The following is a 14,761-nucleotide window of genomic DNA, read 5'->3' on the forward strand; positions in this document are numbered from 1 at the left end:
GCCACAGTCCTGTCCGGTTTGCACACCCGGAGTGGGAAAATAATACAAGGGGTAGTGCCGGGAAAAAAAGTCTAAGTCCAAACCAAAATGTCTGAATCATATTCCTCTAAACCAGTCAACTGAAACGAATAAAAAAAGTTTCCTCACAAAACTCTTGCTTGAGACTCTATGGCTCCGATCCAGTGCCAGTGATGTAATTAACCTTTGTCTTCAGGTTGCGTGCTTTGGGGTTCCCTAGTCTTTTTCTCTGGTGATTGCTGTCAGGGTTCCGCCAGGCTCAAATACGTCAGTGGGTCGATGCGGCTGCAGTTCCTTCTCTAGAACACTGGGTGGGCCGGGTAGCTCTCCCAAAAATGGGCCCACTATCCCCACAATCTAGCATGTGTCTGGCACGTGTTTCAGGTCCCTGAGCTTCTCCCTGCTTTGGGGTCATGGGCCGCAGGCGGTGACGGCTGGTGAATTCTTTAACTGGAGGGGCGCCAATATCTCTCCCAGATATGCCTTATGGACAGAGCGCAGCGAGGGAGCCCCAAACCAATCTAGAGGGGTTTGGTGTGTTCTCCCCCAAGAAAGGTTTGAAAAATAGGGTTAAAAGTATGCATTTTACAGTACAGTTTTCAAACAAAAAGACTAAAAATGTGTTGGTTTTATAGGCAGTTCTTGAGAAGAATGAAGTATTCCAGTATTCTTGCTTTGTAAATTGCCAGAAGCAATCACAAACATGCCTTTATGTCACCCGAAGAACCACAACCTAATTGTTTTTCTTCTTGCTCTTTTCTGTGTCCACTGATGCAAATAAATCCTGAGGTCATTGTGTGTCTGATAAAATACTGAACATTCATGTTCTGGAAGCTAACATTGAATGTCAGCACTGGCACAATTATTGTATGAAAAAACACCTCAGTATTCAATCATAAAAGTTTCGCTATTGAAAGCAATTCAACCTTTTTATTGTGATATACAGATGCATCATGTATGAATAAACATAACAAACACACACACACACACACACACACACACACACTCATATTAAAAAATGAGAACAACACAAAAGTGCCTGGAAGTACCTGACCAAACTAACATGTACCTGTGCCCCTCTTAAGTGGTTCCCTCAATACAACAAAACATAAACTTTAAGTGCAATAAATGTATGTCAGCAACATTAAAAAAAATATGTAAAGGAGAAGCTTTTTCCTAAGGGATTTGCTCTGTAAAAAGCTAAACCAAGATTTCACATGTACAGAGGCTCTCGGTATAATGAAGAACTTATGGGCCATCCTACAAATCTTGAATACAATTGAAAATGCACTGTCTGTTAGGAGTCACTCTTATTCACTTCTTGTAGAGAAATTCTGCATGCCTATATTTAAGACGTGCAAACTTCTCAATAACTTTCATTTATAAGATGCTTTTCAATAGACAGCATAGCCAATGCATTAAGTCTGTCTTCGATCATTGTATTTCTTAGTGATGTTTTAATCCGTTTCGAGGTTTTAAAGCATTGCTCAGATTCTGCTGTGGTCACTGGTGTGGTTGCGAGAAACCCCAACAAAATGATAGTCTCTGAAAATGTTTTTTAAAGATTGTTATCAATAAATAGCCTAAATAAAGCAAAGGCACTGTTAGCACATTGGAATTCCGGTCTTTCAAAGATTAAGGATAATTCAGTGTGCAGTTTGTCTCTATTCAACATGGGGTATGTTTGGACAAATGTACTTAGTACTTCAACAGGACAAGGTGCATTGTATCTCTGAAACTGGTCACCCTGCAATAATGTGCTACTTACTAGATGTCCAGTAAACGCAAAGCGCTCTGTGGCAGTAACAAATATAATATCACACACTTGCTTTGCCATTTGGTTCAAGTGCTCTAGCTTTGTTCTTTGATTTGCAAACACAGAATCATGTGGCAGTTTAGCATCTATATTATCAGTGGCTTATCCTACCTTGTTGATGCTGCTAACAAAGTCCTGTGTGGCTTTTCCTACCTATGATGTGTCAATGTCTGTTTTGTTGTTGATTATAGAGAATCTCCAAATCGGCATAATATCATGGAATAGAAAGAGAAAGAAAATAAACTGCCTGTCTTCCAGGAATCAGAGACACCCTTGTACGCGCCCATTGGGACTGACCCAGTGTTCTTCCAGGCTTGAATTGTAAGAAGGTATTCAATATTATCTTCCCAGTATTGGTAAACCATCCCAACTGTCCGTATATGAAAGTTCCATCTGGTTGGAGTCCCCCTAGGAAATGTTCTATCGACAATTTTTTGGAGAACTACAGTCCTTTGTGGAAAAGTTCTCTCTTATTTGCAAACAGATGAGTGCATCTTAACGCTGCTTCTTATGGTAACTCTTACTTCGAAGGACATCCTAGATTGCAGAATACCACGCCTTCCGCAAAGTACTCAAAACCATATGCATAAATGCTCTGCACTGTATCTATATATACTCCATGTACACCTGTAACAAGTAAGATTGCTTTCAGCGCCACGATGCCCCTGGGCAGATGTGCGCTATACAAATCCAAATAAATAAAATACTACAGCAAGTGGCATGCTTCCCCACCACAGGTGACACAGCTGTCCATTGAAAAAGCCCACTTTGTTACCGCAAGATGGAAAAAAGGAAGAAATTAACTATCTGAATGCCAGAAGTTGCAGCCCAAAACAGAAAACATTGACAATTCAAATGAAAATGCAAATTAGAGCATGTCATTGTATGGGCATTACTAATGTAAAGCAGTTCATTGTTAGCATCTGTGTTTGTATGCATGCATTTTTAGGTAATTGATATCATAATCAGGTGCTAGCACTTGCTTATCAGTTGGTTGATTGGAAGTATATAGGGGGTACAGCTCATCCTCACGGTAGTCCTTAAGTGTCTGGTTTCAGATGTGAAGTAGATAGATATTTAACGATTAACTCCTTCACGTCGGATACCAGACACTTATGGACTACTGTGAAGATGTGCTGTACCCACTTGTAACATTGAAGTTGCACCAGAATGGTTTCATTAGAATGTGTAAAAGAGGTTAGAGGCCCCCACACAAGCAGGTTGCCCCCTACAGTCTCTGAAGATAACCCATATCCCAACATTTGAAGGGTTAGTTCCCCCATCCCGGTATGTGCTCCCCTGTAGGGATCCATCTCAGAAGTGCAGATAAATGCCAATCCCAGAAGCAGCACCCAAGTTGAAGAATGGCCTCTTCCTTGCTCATGAGCCCTGGCTACTTACAATCGCTGCACACCACAAGGGCCAGTGAGCTGTCAGATGATGGCACCCTGCTGGAGCCCACAGCGACACACCAGCTTTTTCATTCATTTCGTTTTCATTCTCTGGACTCAGGAGTCCAGGAACCGTAAATTAAAAAATGTTGTTTGTTTTGTTACGTTACCTGGGGGCTCCAGAGTGCAGGGAAAAAAAAACAAAATTAATGAAAATGCTGATAGCGGGGTGCTGACTTGGTACAGTGTCCCTGTGGACTCCAGCCATATAAGAAAGTCAACCAGAAATGTACACTAAACTTTTAACAAAGCAATGCCTGTAAGCAGCTCAGAAGACTAAGGCATCCTCTGCAAAGGTCTCTTTCCCTATAATCTTCTCTGCACAGCTAAACAATCTCTGTTTGAGTGTAATCTGCACTCAAAAAGACTGTTTAGCTTTTGTTGGCAACTGTGACACCCCAACAAACATAGAAAATGGCTCACACAACTTGTTGATATACAGAGATGTAAGTGTAATATAAATCATTGGTATGCTGTGCCACTAGTCCGTTCGCTTTTTACAGAGTGTACCTTTAGTCCAAAGGCTCAAGAAACGCGACTTTGATGCTTTTTCTTTCTCCCCACCCATATATATATATATTACACGGGCCACGGTAGTTGCCCTGTAGTTATGGTTCAGTTGCTAATCCCATAGGAAGAGCACTTTTTGGGTAGCTTATAACTTTGCTCCCCCTGGACGAATCTTCACCAAACTTTGCAAAAAAAGGTATATGGCCCACTCTGAATTTTTTGCAAAGTTTAGTGAGGTTTGGTGCAGGGGTGGGGGGGCAAAGTTATAAGGGGGCTCCCAAAATTTCTTTTTTTTCCCATAGAGCGAATGGGGAAAATAATTTGCTCATGCATACAGCAAAAACCACTGGACGGATTTGCACCAAATTGGCGGAAGGAGTAGCGGCTTGGTCCTGAAAGCGTGCTTTTGTTAATTTGGTGGAAATCCATCCAGTAGTTTTTTAAAAATGACCAAAAAGTAGGTCTAAAAAGATTAGTGATATCTATGTCCACTCCGCTGACACATTTCCCTGTTCGCTCCACGGACAGGACACCGATTGGCTAATCGGCTTGCGTCATGTCCGCGGACATGCAACGTGTTTGCTGATTGGCTGGGATGAAGCGTGAGGTGCGTCACATTGTTTTGATGCGCCCGCCACCTTGAATCCGCCGACAGCGCGGCGACGAACGGGAAAAAAATACAATTTCTGGGAGTATGTTGGTGTGTAAGTGTGCTTGGGGAGTGTGGGGAAGTAAGAGATGGGTCAAATGCTGTATTTGTTTAGGTGGCAGGTGCCCCTGATGTGTTCACCATGTCTGCGGTCTTCACGGCTGTCCGCAGACATAAAAAATGCACTACTGGCTATTATACTTTAGTATGATATTGGTTTTGCGTTGTTAGTAGAGCGTTGATTGAAATGAATATCTTGCATAACTAGGCCATATACCACAGTTTAAATTTTTGATTGTATGGGTGTATTATGCTGCGGTGGTTAACCACCGCAGCTTAACATACCCTTACAATCAAACATCCATCAAATATCCACAAATCAAATGTTTATGTACTGTTTGATTTGTAGAGTTTGTATGTGAAGTTTTGGCTAAGTTATGCAATTAAGATTGTAGAGCTTGGTAACAAGTACTGCAGTATAACATATCCATGGAAGTAAACATTTTGGATTGTGGTGTATGGTTAGATGTTTGCTTGAATGGTTGTGTTATGCAGCAGTATTTGTGAGTTGAATTATTATATACTTACTGTTTGACTTTTTGTGGTTGGATACATTTCTTTGAGTTGGGTAACGAGCAGATTTTCTTTTTCAATTTCTGTGATAAAAGAAACGATCACATGTTAGTGTAGGTAGTTCTTAATGAGTTATTGCATTGCATAATAGACATCTCTGCATTATTTCAACCCTCATATTTATTACTTTAGAAGTACTATATTTCAAACCAGTGTACTGTGCAATTTGCTCAGTTTCTGTGTTTGTTTATTAAATAATTGGGCCTGTGGGAAAAAAAATCCATGCAGGATTAAAAAAAAACCAATATATTTCTTTCTTTGTTTTCAGTGCTTATTTGTTGTTTCTGGCTAATCTTCTATCTATTGGCTTGTTGCAGATTGTTGGGGCAGTTTGATACTTGCTGGTGTATTCTAAATGTTTACTTATAATTTTATGCTAATCTTCTATCTGTTGGCTTGTTGTAGATTTTTGGGAGCAGTTAGATACCTGTTGGCGTATTCTAACTGTTTATTTTTTGTCATATTTTAGTGATATTGATTTATCTGTTTGGTTGTTGCAGAATCTTGGGGCAGTTAGATACCTGCTCCCGTATTATAACTGTTTATCGTTTTCTAATTGAAGTTTTGTTAATGTTTATGCACAGATTAGTTATTAAATTTTGGTTTAAGAATATTAAATAATCGTTTATAAGATTTGCTGGTAATCTCTGCTTTAAAGTAATGGTACTATCATTACATTCGAACCATGCAGTGTAGTGACCTGCATTGGTTGTGGCTCCTGTGTGGTAGATTATACCTATTGTTGTGAAGGTTTTCTTACCAATTGATACTTGACCATGTGTGAATCCAGTCAGCTTGCAGTTGTTTTTAGTACCATCTGCATTGTAACGTAAAAGCATTATTATTACATATTTACTATGTGTCTGTATTTGTAAGGTGGAGCGATTATCTGAATTGCAGGTAGTACATAATATGCCACGGTTAGCATTTCATACAAGTTGCTGAAATGGAATGTATTCACAGTTAGGTATTGATGCATACACAAAGCGTACATTAGGGATTTGTCCCTGTGCCACATGGTTGCAGAGAGCGCATGTATGTTTCACCATGTATGGAATCTGAAAGATTTCATTTCTAGGATTTTTTTTGTTTTCCAGTACTTGTGGTAAGTACATTAGACATTCTTGTGGATCTTCTTGTGAGTTTATGGTGAATTTGACCATTCCAGCACAGTAGTCCAATTATTGTCTTATTCCATGAACACTGTAGGTGTTGTCAGCATTATTGGTTGCATTTCTATGAAGAACTAACATTTTCAAACACAATTGGTCTGGATTGTGTAAGTAAATGTTGTCAATAACTGGTGTCTATTGGAATAGAATATTTATTGCTACATTTGCACAGCAATTTACACGAGTTCTATTTGAAAATTTGAATGGGCCTGATAGTTCAGTGTCCAAGTAATTTTTTCGGAGAGTGTGTTGCTTCTTTGAAGAAGTACTTGAGTTACTTTGAGCAGTAGTTTCTTCTTTGGTTGTAATAATCAACACTTTCTTATAGTTCTGATGTTTTATTTATTACTCTACTTTACCTGGATATGCGCATATTTTTATACATTGTACTCACACTACTTGCCTTAGGGTCCAGTCACGTTATGTAATGGTTATACATAGGGAAGTAGTAGCTTTGAAGCAGAGCAATCATTTCTGTGCATGAAGATAATCCGTTAGGATATGAAGATTGTCTGGTAATACTGCTGCTTTTTGTTTACTTCCTTTTCCCTGTATATGCTCATATTTGTATGTGCTGTTGTCTATTTGTGTTTTGTTTGCACTAATGCAATTATGTAGTAATTGGGTTTTATTAGGTACTTGTTATAAGTTTACAGTATGCAGAACTCTAATAAGAAAGCATTTATAATTTTAGTATTTAACATGGCAAGATTATTAAAATGGCACCTCCTTAATGTCTGCTGCACACTATACCTATGTTTCGAGGGGATTGGGTCCTCCGACGTATTCCATATCTATTACAGGTAATGTCCACAGCTGTGCTGCTTCGGAAAATCTTTAGCGTCTGCCTCCTGCGTCGATGCGCCGTCCCCGAGGACCTCCTCCGACGGCCAACATCACCCGATGTGATAAGTAAGACGCACAACGCCCATGGCCTGTTATGTTTTTTCCGCCAACGTGTTTCCTTCGTGAATCTCGGTACGCCTCAAGTCGTTGGAGTTTGCTGTTTTCAATTCTCGGTTCGTTGAATCTGTTCGCTTTGTTGTGTAGACCTGTTCGTGGCGATGTCTTTCTCGTCTTCAACCCCGCGTCCGGGCTTCAAGAACTGCGGGGACTGTGGGTCCAAGATGTCGGTCACGGACTCGCGCGATACCTGCCTCTGGTGCCTCGGGGAGGCCCACGATACAGACAACTGTGTCGACTGCCAGTCGCTCACGACAAAGGCCTTGCGGGAACGCAAAAAGAAGCTGTCGGTAGGCCGGGTGTCTAAGCCCCGGAAGTCGAGGTCTGCGGGGCTTTCGACGGATGACTCGAGGGGCGACTCTCCGCATCATCGTCGGAAGTCCGGTGGGTCTCCTTCCAGGAGTCGGTCTCGCCACTCCTCCGTCTCTTCGAGGCATTCCAGGAAGCGCTGGCATAGGTCGCCTTCCCCGTCCTCTTCCAAGGACTCTGCCCATCGGCGGGTCGCTTATCCCTCCATGCAAGCGACACCAGAGGAATGGCTTCCTTCGGGAAGCAGATGCTAGCGATTCTTGAATCGCAGGGCACTGGTCCGTCCGCGCCTCTGAGTGGGGTCGGTCGGCACCGGTCGAGAGAAACCGCCCGTGCGCCTTCGGGCTTGGGTGGTCGGCACGGCTCGCGGGTGAGGTCCCGCTCGGACAAGCGTAGCCGTTCTCGCCATGCCCGTTCCAGGTCCCGGTCCTCGACGCGATCGAGACAGTGTGATCCTGTGCCGTCTTCGAAGAAGACGTCGATGCCTGTGGCGCCGAGGTCGTCGACGATTTCTCTCGAGGCTCCACCTCCGAGGGGGGCGTCGACGCCGTCGGCACCTAGGTCGTCGAGGGACACGCTCGGAGCTCCGGCTTCGAGGCCTGTGTTGACGCCGCCGATGCTGGCGGTGCTGCAGATGACGTCGATGCCGATTCGCTCGGCGTCGATGCCTTTTCTGTCAACGCCGGCGCCGACTCGTTCGGCGCCCTCACCGCCTTTTGAGGCGGTGGTGTCGGAGGGGCCCCGTGGCACGGGTTTGCCCCTAGAAAGGCTATGGCTAAGGTCCGGCACTGCTTTGGTCCACAGAGGTCTTCCTCTTTCCGCCTGGAGTACATTTCAGAGGGTGATGAAGGCTCAGATGGCGGCCTGGTTCCGGTTACGGTTCCAGATGACCTTCTCTCGGGCCATAGCCAGTTTGATGACCTGAGGCAGTCGCTGCATGATGCCAGTGGACTGGACACCTCTCCGGAGGTGGAATTTAGTCGGCCGGAGCCTGGCACTCATGCCGATTCTTCATATCGGCGCCTTATGTCTCGGGTTACCTCTTACTTGGGTTGGTCAGCTCCCCCAGGGGAGTTCATTCAGGAGGACCTCACGGACATCCTTGATCTCGGTCCACCCACTGACCCGGTTTTGCCTTTTCAAATGGCTCTGCAGAGAAGGGTGGTGGCGGCTTGGACTGCTCCGGAGAGTCTCCCGGCAGTGGGCAAGTCTTTGTCGCGAAAATACCATCCAGCCAGTAGCGACCCCTGCTACTTGTCTAGGCACCCCACCCTGGAGAGTTTGGTGGTGCAGGCGGCTACGGCCCCGGCAAAGCAGGCATCGTATCCTACCATCCCTCCGGATAGGGATGACAAACGTTTTGACGGCTGGGTGAAGAAAGTGTTTTCTTCGGGGGGTATGGCGCTTCAGGCGACCAACTCCATATGTGCCTTGTCTCGTTCCACACACACTCTGTGGAACTGTGTTGCATTAGCGGCTGATTATATTCCCGAAGGGGACGAACGGGATGGTTTCCTTGCTATGGTTCAGGATGGCAGGAATGCCATGTGTGAGGCCATTCAGTCGGATTTGGACTTAGCGGATTGTGTCAGCCGGTCCATGGTGGTGAGCACCGTAATGCGCAGGTTTGCGTGGTTGCGGAAGTCTGGGTTCGCTCCTGATGGTGCAGTCCTGGCTCCTCAACATGCCTTTTGACGGTGAACAGCGTTTTGGCAGCAAGGCTGACGAGAGCCTTGAGAGGGTGCAGACCTCCAAAGCTGCAGCGAAGTCGTTGGGCGCTGCAGTTAGCCAACCTCCGCCTTTTCGTCCTAGGGGACAACAATGGAGGTGAGGTTCCTTTCGCTATTACTCGTCCTTCAGTAAAGCGAGGTGAGCTAGCAGTCAAAGAGGCCATCGTAAGAGTGCCAGAGGTGGAAGCAAAGGTACTCGAGGTGCCAATGCCGCTCGGACAGTTGCCTCTTTGCCCTCAGGCAAGGCCGCAGCCGCTACCACTCAGTCATGAGGCCAGGTCCCATGGTTCGCCGGTTTGGGGAAGGCTGGCGCAGCATCTTGTAGAGTGGCAAGCCATTACTTCGGATGTGTGGGTTCTGGAGATCATAACCCACGGCTACTGTCTTCCTTTTTGGCAGAGGCCTCACGACAATCCACCAGGGAACCTCTTTGAAGTGTCCGGATCTGCTACTTGCGCAGGAAATTCGAGCCCTGCTGGAGAAAGGCGCCATAGAACTGGTGCCTGTAGCGGAGAGGAACAAGGGATGGTATTCCCCTTATTTTTTGATTTCGAAGAAAGACGGAGGATTGAGACCCATCATGGACTTGCGCGGTTTGAACAACTCCTCAGGAAAGACAAGTTCAAGATGGTGACTCTTTCTCAAGTCCTCCAGGCCCTTCAACTTCAGGACTGGTTGGTGTCTCTCGAACTCAAGGATGCTTACTTCCATGTGCCGATCCATCCCAAGCACAAGAAGTACCTAAGGTTCGCAGTTGGCGTTTCGCACTTTCAGTTTCGGGTCCTGCCGTTCGGATTGACCTCCGCCCCGAGGGTTTTCACCAAGCTCATGGTGGTGGTGGTAGCGCATCTCAGGAAAGGGGGATTCACGTCTACCCCTACGTGGACGATTGGTTGATCAGGGGGAGCTCTCCCGAGCAAGTCCTGGATCATCTGTCCGTCACCTGCCACTCCCTTCACAGGCTGGGCTTCTCCCTCAATTTAAAGAAGTCCCATTTGACACCAACTCAGCGGCTCCAGTACATCGGAGAGGTGCTCGACACGTCCATGGGGCAGTGTTTTCCTCCTCAGGTGAGGGCTCTTCACATTCAGCAGATGGTGCACAAGTTTCAACTTGCCCAGAATCTCCCAGTGTCCGAGTTCTTGAGACTGCTCGGCCTCATGGCATCCTGCATTCTTCTGGTGCCAGAGGCTCGTCTGCGGATGAGATCTTTGCAGTGGGCACTCAAGCTCCAGTGGTCTCAGTCCTCCGGCAGGCTGTCGGACCCTGTTCAGGTGCCGTCCTCGGTTGCCCGGGACCTTCTGTGGTGTGCCGTCGAGGGCAATCTGATGAAAGAGGCCAAATTTTGGCTGCCCTGGCCGGAGGTGACCATCGTGACGGACACATCCCTCACGGGATGGGGAGCTCATGCCAACGAGTTGACAGTCAGCGATCGTTGGTCTCCGTCGGAGTCCAGACTCCATATCAATCTGTTGGAGCTGAGTGCCATCAGGCTAGCCCTGAAGGCTTTTCTGCCGACTGTGCGCGGAAAGAGTGTCCTGATTCTAATGGACAACACGGTGGCCATGCACTACCTCAACAAAAAGGGGGGGTAGGGTCACTTCCGCTGTGCAGGGAGGCGATGCAGCTCGAGTTCTGCTCGTGGGAATTTCCTCCAAAAGGAGCCTTAGGAGACGCATTCGTGGTGAAGTGGTCATTCCCACTGCTGTACGCGTTTCCTCCAGTCCCCGTCATCCCGCAAGTGCTGCAGAGGTTACGCAGGTTCAGTTCCCGGATGATCCTCATTGCTCCGGCGTGGACCCGGAGGACGTGGTACCCGGACCTTCTAGACTTGTCCATCTGCCCTCCATGTCGTCTTCCCTACCCAGACGATCTGCTCCCACGGGAGGGTGGTCAGGTTCTCCATCCAGAGGTCAGAACCCTCAATCTTCACGCTTGGCTTCTGAAAGGTTGAGGTATAAGGATTGGGACCTCCCTGAAGACGTGATGGAGGTGTTGCTCTCGGCCAGGCGGCCGGCAACAAAGTCTCTGTACCGTTGCCATTGGAGAAAGTTCTGCGACTGGTGCAGAGTTCAGAATGTGGATCCTTTTGAATGTGACATTCCCATGGTTCTGTCTTTTTTGCTTTCTTTGGCCCACAGGGGCTTGCAAGTAGGGACCATTAAAGGTTACCTGGCGGCGCTGTCCATATTTAAGCACTCGTCTGAAGATTGTTCCTATTTTAAGATTCCTTTAATTTCGCAGTTTTTGAAAGGGCTCACTAATGTGTTCCCTCCGTCACCTTTTCTGGTGCCAGGTTGGGATTTGAACCTTGCTCTTAAGTTTCTTATGGGTGCTCTGTTTGAGCCTTTACATTCTTGCCCCTTGAGGCTTTTAACTCTGAAAACTGGGTTTTTGGTTGCGGTTACTTCCGCTCGCAGAGTGAGTGAGTTACAGGCATTTTCAGTTAAGCCACCCTTCACTTTGTTTCATAAAGACAGGGTTGTCCTTAGAGTTCGTCCTTCTTTTCTTCCGAAGGTGGTTTCGGAATTTCATTTGAGCCAGAAGGTTGTTCTTCCGGCGTTCTATCCTCCTCCACATCGTGGAAAGGAAGAGGAGAGGCTTCATAGGCTTGATCTTAGGAGATCTTTGAGCTTTTTTATATTTCGCGCATGTCCCGGGTCAGAGTGGACGATCAACTTTTCATTGGTTACGCTGGAAAGCGTTTGGGACAAGCTGTGATGAAACAGACTTTGTCTTGTTGGATTATTTTAGCTATCTCCGAGTGCTACCGCTTGGCGGATAAGGATCCTCCTGCTGGCTTGCGGGCCCATTCTACCAGGGGAGTGGCTGCGTCTACTGCCCTGCAGAGGGGAGTTCCTATTCGTCACATCTGTGATGCAGCCACCTGGGCTTCAGTACATACTTTTGTACGTCACTTCTTCCTCGATTCCATCAGAGGGCAAGATCTGGCCTTTGGCAAGGCAGTTCTCTATTCCGCAATTTGATTGGGCATGCTAAATTTGTATTCTAAATTCTTTCCCACCTCCTTGCTTGGTACTGCTTTGGGAGTCTGTCATAGATATGGAATACGTCGGAGGACCCAATCCCCTCGAAGAACAAGTTACTTTCTTACCTGGTAACGCTCTTTCTATGGGATGGTCCGATGACGTTTTCCATATCGCTCCCTCCCTACCTTCCCCGCTGCAGAATTTATTTTGCGATTGCAGCTTGCGTTCCGCAAGGCCTTGTGTGTCTGACTGGCAGAAAACTGGTGGCACACGTTCTGGGAAAAAACTATAACTGAGGCTATGGGCGTCGTGCGTCCTACTTATCACATCGGGTGACGTCAGCCGTCGGAGGAGGTCCTCGGGGATGGCGCATCGACATCCTCGACGCAGGACGCAGACGCTAAAGATTTTCCGAAGCAGCACATCTGTGGACATTACCTGTCATAGATATGGAATACGTCGTCGGACCATCCCATCGAAAGAACGTTACCAGGTAAGAAAGTAACTTGTTCTTCTACATATCTATCTTAGTATATTGGAAAAAACTTCATAAAAGAATGCTATTTCGATTAATGCATTGCTTAATGCACTACGGACTTCATATGTATTCCAATGATCCTTGACACTTTTTTATTTACATTAGAATAAGAATCCCTTGTACAGACTTTTCATGAAAAGCAAATGCACATGTGATGTCATCAGTGATGTCAGAAATGACATTTATGATGTCATCTTTGATGTCCTGGGTGTTAGTCTTTGCAGTGCACAGTGGTGGTGTGAGTTATGGTTGCTTAACTTACCATAACTGGCGAATTTCAGGAGTTTTGCGGTTTTACTTGGAACCATGACGTCCCTTTAACAAAGTTTCTTTCACTGAATATATATATATATACATATTGAAAGGAGAAAAATCCTTTTCCAAAGCACAAAAAGGAAAAAAGACGGGATGTACTCCCAAAACAGCAAAAACGCCGAAATTGCTTTCTGCAAAGAGGCAGGGACACCGAAGCAGGTCCAGACTAACAAATCCCTTTATTTTTAGTTAGTCAACATGACAAGGAAAAGCCAAGAAACAACTCGTTTCGCGGTGCTCTCACCGCTTGATCAAGTTAGGAGTGTTGACATTGTGAAGGTGACTTCAAATAACACAGCAGTCTCTATGATATCCACTCCAGATAGATTGTCACAATACAAAGCATAGTACTTTTCTTATGCCACAAGGCAGACATCTTTCAATATGCAATTACAAACACAGTTGCTATAACCTATTAAAGTGTAAGAATCACACCACATCGCATTTGAAACAGTTCACTCTTACACAATCATAAAAAAGGAGGAAAATAAAATGATTTCTTCACATGGGAAAATGTGCTTAATGCAGAGTATGCCACAGTAAGTAACCACTTCATTGTCAGCGTCTACTAGCAATCTAGCCGCAAGGAGAAGGCCAGAGGACAAGGCCTGCACTCCTCTTTGCAGCTCCGCTGCGAGTACCTCCATCAGCTGTGCTCGATCAGCTGGCAGCAGAATTCCATCTGCTTTTCGGAGAGCCAGCTGATCTCGCGCAGGCCCCCGCCTTGGAAGGCATGGGCACCGAGAAAGCATTTTTTGAATTTGGCGCCGAAACAACGCCGCTTCCCGCCCGCAACCCGCAGCCTCATACGGCTTCCCACCCTGCCGGCTCCACCCCCCCCACCATAAAGAGAGACGGGGCCCACCGCCAGGCGAAGCCGCAAGGAGAAGGCCAGAGGACAAGGCCTGCACTCCTCTTTGCAGCTCCGCTGCGAGTGCCTCCATCAGCTGTGCTCAATCAGCTGGCAGCAGAATTCCATCTGCTTTTCGGAGAGCCAGCTGATCTCGCGCAGGCCCCCGCCTTGGAAGGCATGGGCACCGAGAAAGCATTTTTTGAATTTGGCGCCGAAACGACGCCGCTTCCCGTCCGCAACCCGCAGCCTCATACGGCTTCCCACCCTGCCGGCTCCACCCCCCCCACCATAAAGAGAGACGGGGCCCACCGCCAGGCGAAGCCGCAAGGAGAAGGCCAGAGGACAAGGCCTGCACTCCTCTTTGCAGCTCTTCGCTGCTCGAAGTCTGCCGTTTACCACGGACTCTTGCTGGAATCTCAAGGTAAGGAGTCCCGCACTCCGGAGCTACCCCACACACTCGCAAAAAGGCGAGACCGTCTACGCACACGTACTCTACCTAGCGTATTGGTCACTCTGCCCATCCCCACAAGTGCACGCAATGCACGACTACAGTCGAGAACCTTACCTACAACTAACCGAAAGGCCACCTCCCCAGTACTGCATCTATACCACAAACTAATCCACACAACGAAGCTGACCCCACTTATCAAGCACCACCGTGAGCCACTTGCATTGGATACAATGTCTAAGACTCTTGTTAATGTGTCACTCACACGTATGAATGAAATTACCGCTATTTGCAATTCTTCTACCACTGCCTTGCTACCTAATGATGCAAATGCCACTTTATCTGTGTCTATGACTCCAGAAAACA

The sequence above is a fragment of the Ambystoma mexicanum genome, chromosome 1p, assembly GCF_040938575.1.
Source record: "Ambystoma mexicanum isolate Mex_15411 chromosome 1p, UKY_AmexF1_1, whole genome shotgun sequence".
Classification (NCBI taxonomy): domain Eukaryota; kingdom Metazoa; phylum Chordata; class Amphibia; order Caudata; family Ambystomatidae; genus Ambystoma; species Ambystoma mexicanum.